General features: G+C 39.9%; 1 long non-coding RNA gene across 1 annotated transcript; it reads right to left on the reverse strand.

The window, feature by feature from the left end:
• Nucleotides 1–1433: 1433 nt before the first annotated feature.
• On the reverse strand, nt 1434–8989 carry LOC122428131. The gene is made up of 3 exons (XR_006265651.1): nt 8872–8989; nt 3946–4064; nt 1434–1712 (listed from the first exon to the last, which is right to left on the reverse strand). It is a non-coding gene; the product is annotated as an uncharacterized LOC122428131 (long non-coding RNA).
• Nucleotides 8990–9525: the final 536 nt, after the last annotated feature.

Consider the following 9525-nt stretch of genomic DNA (forward strand, 5'->3'; position numbering starts at 1 on the left):
CCTGTGTCAGCACAGCTCTTTGACAAGTGTTTTGCGTTTGTTTGTTTTCTATGGGATCAGGTCAAAATGAAAATGTCTTCCTCAATTAGCTTGGGTGTTAAAGCTGCACCTGGCTTGACCTGCTCACCTGTGCTTGCAAAGACAGCCTCGCTCTCCCACCAGGCACCAGCCTCAGGGTTGACAGAAAGGCAACAGGTTTCCTATCACTTGATCTGCTGCTGTTATCATTTTAATTGAGAGTCAACGAATGGAGCATTTTCTGTACATTCTTCCTCCAAAAGGTCTTACTAATTGTGTGCACTTGGCCAGTCAAGCCTACTAGCAATGACTGTTTTGTTTTTTTTTTTTTTAGTGTTGGTGATGAGCTGCTTTTGATTAAAAAGCATTAGGAGAAAGTGTCATTTTTAGCATAAACATGGGAGAGAGATGGAGGCTGGGCACTGCAGCCCACTGTTCCTCTGGAAAGAGACCCACAGGGTGGTGTATTCAGCATCTAAAATGCCATCTGAGGCTATCAGCATGGCTTAAATATTTCATCAGCCAAGGAGAATATGAACATGAGTCTGACATCGCTTCTGGAGATGTGTGAGAAGCACCAGGGGAGCTCTGGTTTGTTGGCAGCTCAACAACTAGCAATTTGTGTAGGGTGAAAACAAGAGAAAAAGACAAGAGAGAGAAAGTGCTGTTATTTGAATCCAGTAATCGTGAAATAAGAAACTTTGAATTTTCAGGACTAAGCAATGGTACTGACCTTTTAAGAAATAATTGGCAGCACTCACTTTAGGATGTGGTTCCACTTTTGACAACTTTATGGAGGGACCTTCTACATAGCCAGGCTTCTTTCTTACCTCTTAGGTTGTTTTGTACATCTCAGCAGTAAGGATATTCAAGCTGCAGCTTTGGTCCACTTTCTTCAGAGGCAACTTGTAACAACATACTGGTATGTGAAAGACATAGATTTAAACCTGGCTCTGCCACTGAACCAAAAATAGTAATTTGAAGCAAATTACAGTCTCGCTATACTGTTTCTTTAATTCAAAAGAGAATTATGTCTAAGGTATATAAAAGGGACTAGGACACAACAAGTACTCAGTAAGTACCAATAAGTAAAACTTTTATTATGTCACATAACAAATGACCTGGTGGCTCAGATGGTAAAGAATTCACCTGCAATGCAGGAGACATGGGTTCAGTTCCTGGGTCAGGAAGATCCCATGGAGGAGGGTATGGCAACCCACTCCAGTATTCTTGCCTGGAGAATACCATGGACAGAGGAGGCTAGTGTACTACAGGCCATGGGGTTGCAGAGAGCTGGACATGACTAACATTTTCACTTTCTTTCTAACTAACATTTTCACTTATAACTATCATTATAACAAATGATAATAAAATTTTGAAATTTTTAGGGTTAACATTGTTGTACCACAGAAACCAATACAACATTATAAAGCAATTATCTTCCAATTAAAAAAGCAGATTAAAAAATTTTTAAAACATGCTAAAATTTTTTTGAAATTTTAAATATTTTTCCTTATTATAAATTTCAAGAATATTTTGATGAGTGATACCCTTCTTTTATTATATGTTTCTTTTAAAATTTGTCCTTTTTGATAAAAGTTCATTGAGAGATGAAGAGTAGCCACTGATTGGTGAATTTCTCTCAGCTCTTTCCTTCTTCTGCATCTTACTGTTGCATCTTTAGGAGTGAGAACCTAGGACAAAGGACACAGAAAGCACTTTAAAAAAAAAAAAAAAAAAAGGCAGGACCTATCTTTCAGAAAACCCGGTTTCCCCAAATCATCAAAGAATGTCTGATTTCCATACATGCTAAAAGGCTCAAAAGGAGTCTGAAATGGACCCTCTCTTTTCCCTTGAACCAAAGCCGTAATTTGGTGTGTCCCATAATCTGGTTAGAAAAGTTGAAAGCACACATTCAAATATTACTTCTTTTTTTTAACAACTTTATTGAACTATAATTCATGTATCCTACAATTTAATCATTTAAAGTATACAATTTTAGCATATTCACAGATATGTGCAGATGTCATTGCCATCAATTTTAGAACCCTTTCATCACCTTAGAAAGAAACTGCATACCCTTTAACTTTCATTCCCCTAGACCTCTAAACTCTTCACCAGCTCTAGACAACCACTAATGTATTTTTTCCTCTATAGATTTTCCTATCCTGTGCTTTCATTGTGATTGGCTTATTTCACACAGCATAATCTTTTCAAGGTTTGTCCATGTTGTAACACGTATCTGTACTTCATCCTTTTTATGGCCAATAATATTCCATTGACTGATCGTCAGTTGATGGACGTTTGAATTCTTTCCCTCTTTTCTCTATTATGAATAGTGTTACTATAAATAGTCATATACAACTTCTTGTATGCATATAGGTTTTCATTTCTCTTGTGTATATACCTAAGTGGAATTGTTGGGTCATATGGTAAATGTATGTTTAGTCATTTGAGTAACTGCCAGACTGTTTTCCAAAGCAACTGAACAATTCACATTCCTTCCAGCAGTACAGTAAGGTTTTACAAAGACATGTGAAGTAAAATGAATTGCTAGGAAGTTCTTCCTTATACTGAGTAAGATCTGCCCCCCTGATCCTCCCCTTTGGTCCCAGTCCTGCCCTGCCCAGCACCACCAAGTAGGAATATGAGTTCCTCTCTCTTCTAAAGTTCAGTCCCTCTGCTATGCATAGTGATCAAACCTCACTCTCCGTTCCCTGAGCTTTCTCTTCTTCTTATGGATAAATTCTTCAAGGTCCCTAAATACTCTTCATATGTACCCACATCAACTAAAAAAAAAAAAAAAGCACAACCTAAAAGTTGAGAATTATGTCTGATTTTTTTTTTTTTTTTCAGGGTACTTAGCTGAGAACTTAAGCCCAGAAAGCAGCCTCTCAGACAGCTCTGAGGGACAGCTCTGAAGAGGGCCCGGATGTGTAAGGAGTTTTTACAACAAAAAATGAGGTAGTTGGAGCATCAAAATAGCACTGTTAATTAAAGAAAACCAGACATTGCAGGTTAATGAATTTAGAGCTTTTTTCGCTTCCTATGTATGGGAAGATGCAAGAGTCTGCAGTCATTGAAATCATTCCTTTGATATTCACCTTAGCTGTCTAGGACCAGTATCCTGCTTTTCTTCATCCTGAATCCCCTCAGGGAGCACAGTTGGGGGCAACTGCAGTGGCTGATGACTTGATGGCTCCAACATCTTTTTTGACTGATAAATGGCAGGTGACATTTTTCATCCACACCCATTTCCTTTTTCTTATTTTACTTTCCCGAATACAAGCTCCCTTAGGACAGAGACTTTATCTACCCTATTTAACACTTCACCATTTTGTCCCCAGCACCAAGAAAAAAAAAAAGATGGCCCAGAGAGTGCAATAAATATTTGTTGAATAAATACGTTGAATAATTGAGTCCCAGTTGCTCTCCGAGAGATGTACTATTTGTATCCAGAATTGTATAATGTACTGCAGGGGAGGTTGACTGGTGTTGAGCACGATGAGCTCACTTCTCCCACTGCAGAAGCTTCAAAAACTAATTTCATAACCTAATGCCTCTGTATATACAACTCCAAACTAGAAGCGAGAGACTTCTTTGCTCTGAAGTGCTCTAAGAAAATCATTGCAAGAGAGTTTTGTACATAAGCATACAGACTGATAACAACCAGACTGATATGAAACCCTTCATCATTTATGTTACAAGTATCATGCACACTTTTCCAAGTATACTGTGGTTACTAAAAATAAATACCCCTCTGGCTTAAAGAATTTTAGGAGATTCTAAGGTCAAGATATCTAGCTAAACAACATGGGAGCTAAGGCAATTGACATCTCAAGTCAGTCTCTGAAAACGGACATTGTGAGGAAACCTTGTATGGGAAAGAGAAAGTGACAGTATTCTATAACTCCACTCAAATTTTACCTCTATAAATATAGCAGTAGGCAATGAGTGCAAGGCTTTCAAAATGCCTTCTGAGTTGTAATCCTTTATTGGTGAATTGAATTCTCTCTTTAAACCTCAATGACCAGCGGGAATGAGCTCTGCAAGAGAAATGTAGGATGTATTAATAAGAAGTTCAGATCAGAGAGAAAGAAACTAAAATAAAAGCCCAATCTTGCCAACTCTGAAAACTGGTAGGAAGAAACAATGCCCAAGAAGAGATGTGTATACTTCCATATCCATACAATCCTCCTCCCCTGTCCCACCCATCCTGGGGTCACAGCCCAAGGGGGGATGATAATTAAAAACTTAGTTATAGGGGAACTTAGGAACCCTGCTACTAGTGCCTGCCCACTTTGACAGGCTCCAGATCTCTAAGACATTCCTAGACTTTGGGACCAAGCCAAGCCCCCATAGTGCAGGAGAAACAGTCCTGGGAGGAGGCCAGACAGATGAACCAGAGGCTGAAATGAGACTGTTTAAAGCAGGGGAGACTGATATCTTGTTAATTGGCAACTCAAAGCATCCAAGAGAGAGGGGACTCATAAAGAAGACTCAGATCAATTATAGAGTATAAAGACACTGCATTTTCCCAGCATGGTTGTGTATGGCTTGAGTAAACGTGTGACCCCACTCTTAATCTATGTAAGGTATGGTGGATGGGAAAATCATGTCAGAGGGGGGAGAAATCAGCCAGTCGCTTCAGCTGAAACCTTTTACTTGGAGACTAGAGTCCTGGGAGTTCTCCCTAAACTGTAGTATGCTACTCAGCATCTTGGTGCTGAGGTCTTTGTCCCCGTGACAGTATTAATCCAACAGGTCAGATCAATGCCCAGATCTGTCGAGATCCTAAATGTCAACTGGATGGGTGAGGAAGCAGCATTCTGGGACAAGACAGTGCAAATTGACACTGGGGAGCCTTCTGTGAAGCCGGCCGGGGCTCTGCGGCTGTGTGCCTCCAGGGATGCTTTGGACAAATGTGGCTTTCAGAAATGCTCCTTAGGGCTACACTATGAGTGTGAAGCCACACTCAGAGTTTGGTGTTAAGTGTGTGCCTGTAATTTTGAAAGGGTACTCAGCTTTCTGGCTAGACAGTTTTCATCATTCTTTCCAGTTTTTACAAGACTGTGTGTGTTGGTACTGATTAAATAGCCACTGGACTAAAAGCCTAAGAGGAAAGTACATATTATAACTCTTTGCTTTGGAAAAATAATTTCCACTATCAGTTCATTTCCATCAATTTCATTAATTCATTTAAGCCACCTCATCCAGATGATTTCCCATGTGCTACTGAAGCGGAAGTGGGAGTGATTTCAAATCTCTGCTAGTCCTTCATATTCCTGCGCTAAAAGGTGGGGCCTGAGGGCTATGGACTTAATTCCATTGTCACAGCTCTTGCTCGGGATTCACGAGTTTATTGCGTGACTAAGCTGTACGGAAAGAGGATAAACCAGCATTCACCCCTTCAAGCTGCCTGTTGCCATCACGTGGTGTGGTGCCTGACCCAGCTGTATGTCACACAAAGTTACCCACAGGGAAACAGGTGAAGATTTTCCGTATGCTACTAGATTTGGTGACTATTCTCAATCCAGATAAAAAGGGCAGTGGGAATGCACAGTAAAATAAAGTACATGATCCTGTTTCTTGACAAACTGATACCCAAAGCAGGTTTCTTAGATATACTAATTTTAACAAATCCATCTTTGGAAATTTTTTATTTACAGAACTCATTGCTGCCTCCTTTTAATGTAATGAGATTTCATAATGAAGTCCAAATACAATCTGGTAGAGGAAGATGGCATGTTAACACTGATTCTAATAAGCTTGCCTAAAATCAATAATGTTGTTAGGTTCCCTGAAACTCGCCTGCATTGGCTCAGAGAACCATGTTCTGCCTAGACCACAGTATTAGCAGTTTATGTTATACTGAGTAGATTTCCTCCACAGGGGGGGAAAAGATAGAAATTTAAAGAAATTAAGAAATGTTATCAAATGTGTCTTTAGGTTTTAAGTGACCACAGATTTGTTTGCTTCTCTCTTTTAATCAGTTCTTGGTTTCTGTGAAAATAGTCTGAAAGCATCATGTTAGTGCTCATTTCTCCATGCCTACTTCTTCTCCATTTATTTTGTTTTCTCCTCTCTTGCTTTCAAGGTATCACATGAGTAGGTGACTGCTTACAAGTGTATTTTGAGGAGGATACCCAAGAGAGCCCTGAATCAAGAAACCACTGTTGATGTCTCATAACTAAGCAATAGAGACATTCTTTAGACATTCAGACATTGCCTGTTTATAATACAAACACCCATGTCAGAATTAGTGGGATTTAAAATGGAACGGGTTAGTTTTTTTCAATTCAAGTGCCGTTGATCTGCAATATTGTGTCAGTTTAGGGTGTCCAGCATAGTGATTCAATACTTTTGTTGATTAAACTCCATTATAGGTTATTTTAATGCGATGGCTATAATTCCCTGTGCTATACAGTATATTCCTGGTGTTTATTTTATGTATAGTAGCTTGTACCTGTTAATCCCATACCCCTAATTTGTCCCTCCCCACTTCCCTGGGCTCATGGTAACTAGTTCACTTCCTACATCTGTAGGTCCGTCTCTGTTTTGCATAATTTTTTAGATTCCACATATAAGTGATAAAATATTTGTCTTTCTCTGACTGGCTTATTTCACTTAGCACAATATTCTCTGGGTCCATCCACATTGCTGCAATGGCAGTATATTCCATTGTCTATCAATACTACATCTTCTTAATTCAATTGTCTGTTTATAGGCACTTGGGTCACTTCCATGCCTTGGCTATTGTAAATAGTGTTGTTATGTACACTGGAGTACACGTATCTTTTTGATTTAGTACTTTCATTTTTCTCACATATACACCCAAGAGTGGAATTGCTGGATCACATGATATGGAGCAATAAAGTTTTGGTTGTAGAAAGTCAAGAGAGAGGAAAAAGACCCTGATGCTGGGAAAGATGGAGGTTAAGGGGAGTAAGGGGTGACAGAGGATGAGGTAGTTAGCTAGCATCACCAACTCAATGGACCTGCAACCTTTGCCTCTTAGTTAAATCTTCCTAAATAAAAGCATCCTCCTTTGGGCCTCAGCCTGACTCTCTGAATCCTTGTCCCACTGCACAGAGTTCACAGCCCTAAGCAATTGGCCCAGTTTTCCAGGCCTGAGGTTTGCCTCTAAGTCGATTCCATTCCAATCCCTCCAGGTGGTGCAGCTGCAGATATCTGAGAAAACTCATGTTCATAAAATTTGAGTAGAGCTTCTCCATCAGAGATATTATTCTACTCCCCTGTGGCCAGTTCACCTGTCACAGGCCAGCTCACATCTTATGTCTGTTTATGTACTGAGCCTCCCAAGGAGCTTAATTATTTGATTCATATATAACACCTTAAAACCGTTAGCCGACACTTTACATGTGTTTCACGTTTCTGCAAATATATTGTAAGCTCCTTGACAAAAAGCACTTTTACAAATTTTAGAGCAGGTAGGATGGAGTTCTAGTGGGGGTACTCAAAAGACGTTGTAGATTGATTGGCTGATTAATTACAGAGATTGAGCCTAGCATCCTAGAGCCGCAGAATGAGTTCACTGAGTCTGATTATCTCCATCTATGTTAATATTAGCACAAATTAAACACATGAGAAAAGATATCTGGGTCCTGGACATTTCTCACAGTTGAGTCTGGTTCAAATTCAATTAAACTTATCACAGAGAAAGGCCAGAGAGTGAGAGCAAAGCCAAATAGCCCAAGGGAACTTGGTTTTAATTTCATTTTTAAACCTAAAATCAAATCAACTGATGCTGAGTCCCTACTGTGTACAAAGAAGTTACACAAATAAACAGAAATCTGAGGGCTGCCTTCTCTTAAACCTTCCAGGGTAGACTTAGAGATAGAACAATGCGCACTATGTTCCCTATAGGCTCCTAGATCCTGGAATAAATTATTTAACTCTCTGAGTGCAAGGTTTTTATTTCTGTTTTTGTTTTATGATGTCCTTGAACCTGAGAGGCAGGAGCAAATGCAGCCATTCTACTTCCCTATGGAACTTGGGAATTAAGCTCCCACTGAGCTCAGAGGTAAAACGGTACCATTCAATGCAGCAGACTTGGCTATCTTTAAGAAACTGTGTTAGACTATGTGTTGTTTGACAATGTGAACTGCGACTGCTGGAGCTGTGGCAGCCATTTTATGACTATGAAGAGACAAGCTAAGCACAAATCCAGTGTGCTCTGAGGACAACAGAGCAAAAGACCAAGGCAAACATTCAATCCTTGAGAACATCATTCTGCCCTGGAGTCACTCTACACTGAAGCTCTTGTCATAAGAGCTAATATTGGGTTGGCCAAAAAGTTCATTCTGGTTGGAAAAACACAAATGAACTTTTTGACCAACCCAGTATTTCCCTTTGTGTTTAAGATGTTTTGATTTGACCAATTCCTGCCTGAATGTTAGCTCAGAGAGCAGAGGGAAAAAAATTTTCCTGTCTAGAGAATTTCCCCTCTTCGTTACTTAAAATATACATATATACAAATATGTATATAGAATTTTTAATGGGAAGGCTTCCCAGGTGGCGCAGTGGTAAAGAATTTGCCTGCCAACACAGGAGACAAGAGTTCAATTGCTGGGTTGGGAAGATACCCTGGAGAAGGAAATGGCAACCCACTCCAGCATTCTTGCCTGGAGAATTCCATGGACAGAGGAGCCAGGCAGGCTATAGTCCACGGGGTTGCAAAGAGTCAGACATGACTGAGCACACACACACACACACACACACACACACACACACACACACAACAATTATGTATTCTCAAAGGGATGGTATAAGAATCAGTGAAAGAAATATGCAAAAAAATACTATAGAAGTATTAATAATTTCCCTTATTACCTTCGTTCTCCCACTACCAGGCTTCCCTCCTCTGCTCTCTTCCCAGTAACACTCGTTGCCTCAGACCCGCCTGTTGTCAGAACCTCAGTGTTGGGAAAGGAGCAAAACAGTGCTTCCCTTCAAAACTGAGGCGGCAGGGGTGGAGACAGCGAAGGGCTGCCGGTTACACTGGCTAGTGAGGAATAAGCGAGTTAGCTGCTTCCTTCACCGACTTGGAATCCTGTCGCTCTTCACCCTGTTTATGTAACAGATGCTAAAAAGAAGAGAGATGCCGGCTTTGAAAGCAGAATCCTCTACTAACTCTGAAGTGAGAACGCTAATGAAAGCCAAAAATAACAAACTTCTCTTCTCTGTGAAAAGAAAGAGGTATTAAAAATGCAGGCAACCTGAAACAATTCATTCAAAATGGCATAAATCTCCCTCTAAAGTTTTACCATATTCTAGAATGTAACTTTATTTTTTTTGATGTGGATCATTTTAAAAGTCTTTATTGAGTTGGTTACAGCATTGTTCCTGTTTTATATTTTCTTTTTTTGTCTGCAAGGCATGTGGGATCTTAGTTCCCTGACCAGGGATAAAAACCATTTCTCTGCATTGGAATGCAAAGACTTAACCACTAGACTGCCAGGGAAGTCCTGTGGAATGTAACTTTTT

This window comes from Cervus canadensis, chromosome 2 (genome assembly GCF_019320065.1).
Source record: "Cervus canadensis isolate Bull #8, Minnesota chromosome 2, ASM1932006v1, whole genome shotgun sequence".
In the NCBI taxonomy this organism is placed as follows: Eukaryota; Metazoa; Chordata; class Mammalia; order Artiodactyla; family Cervidae; genus Cervus; species Cervus canadensis.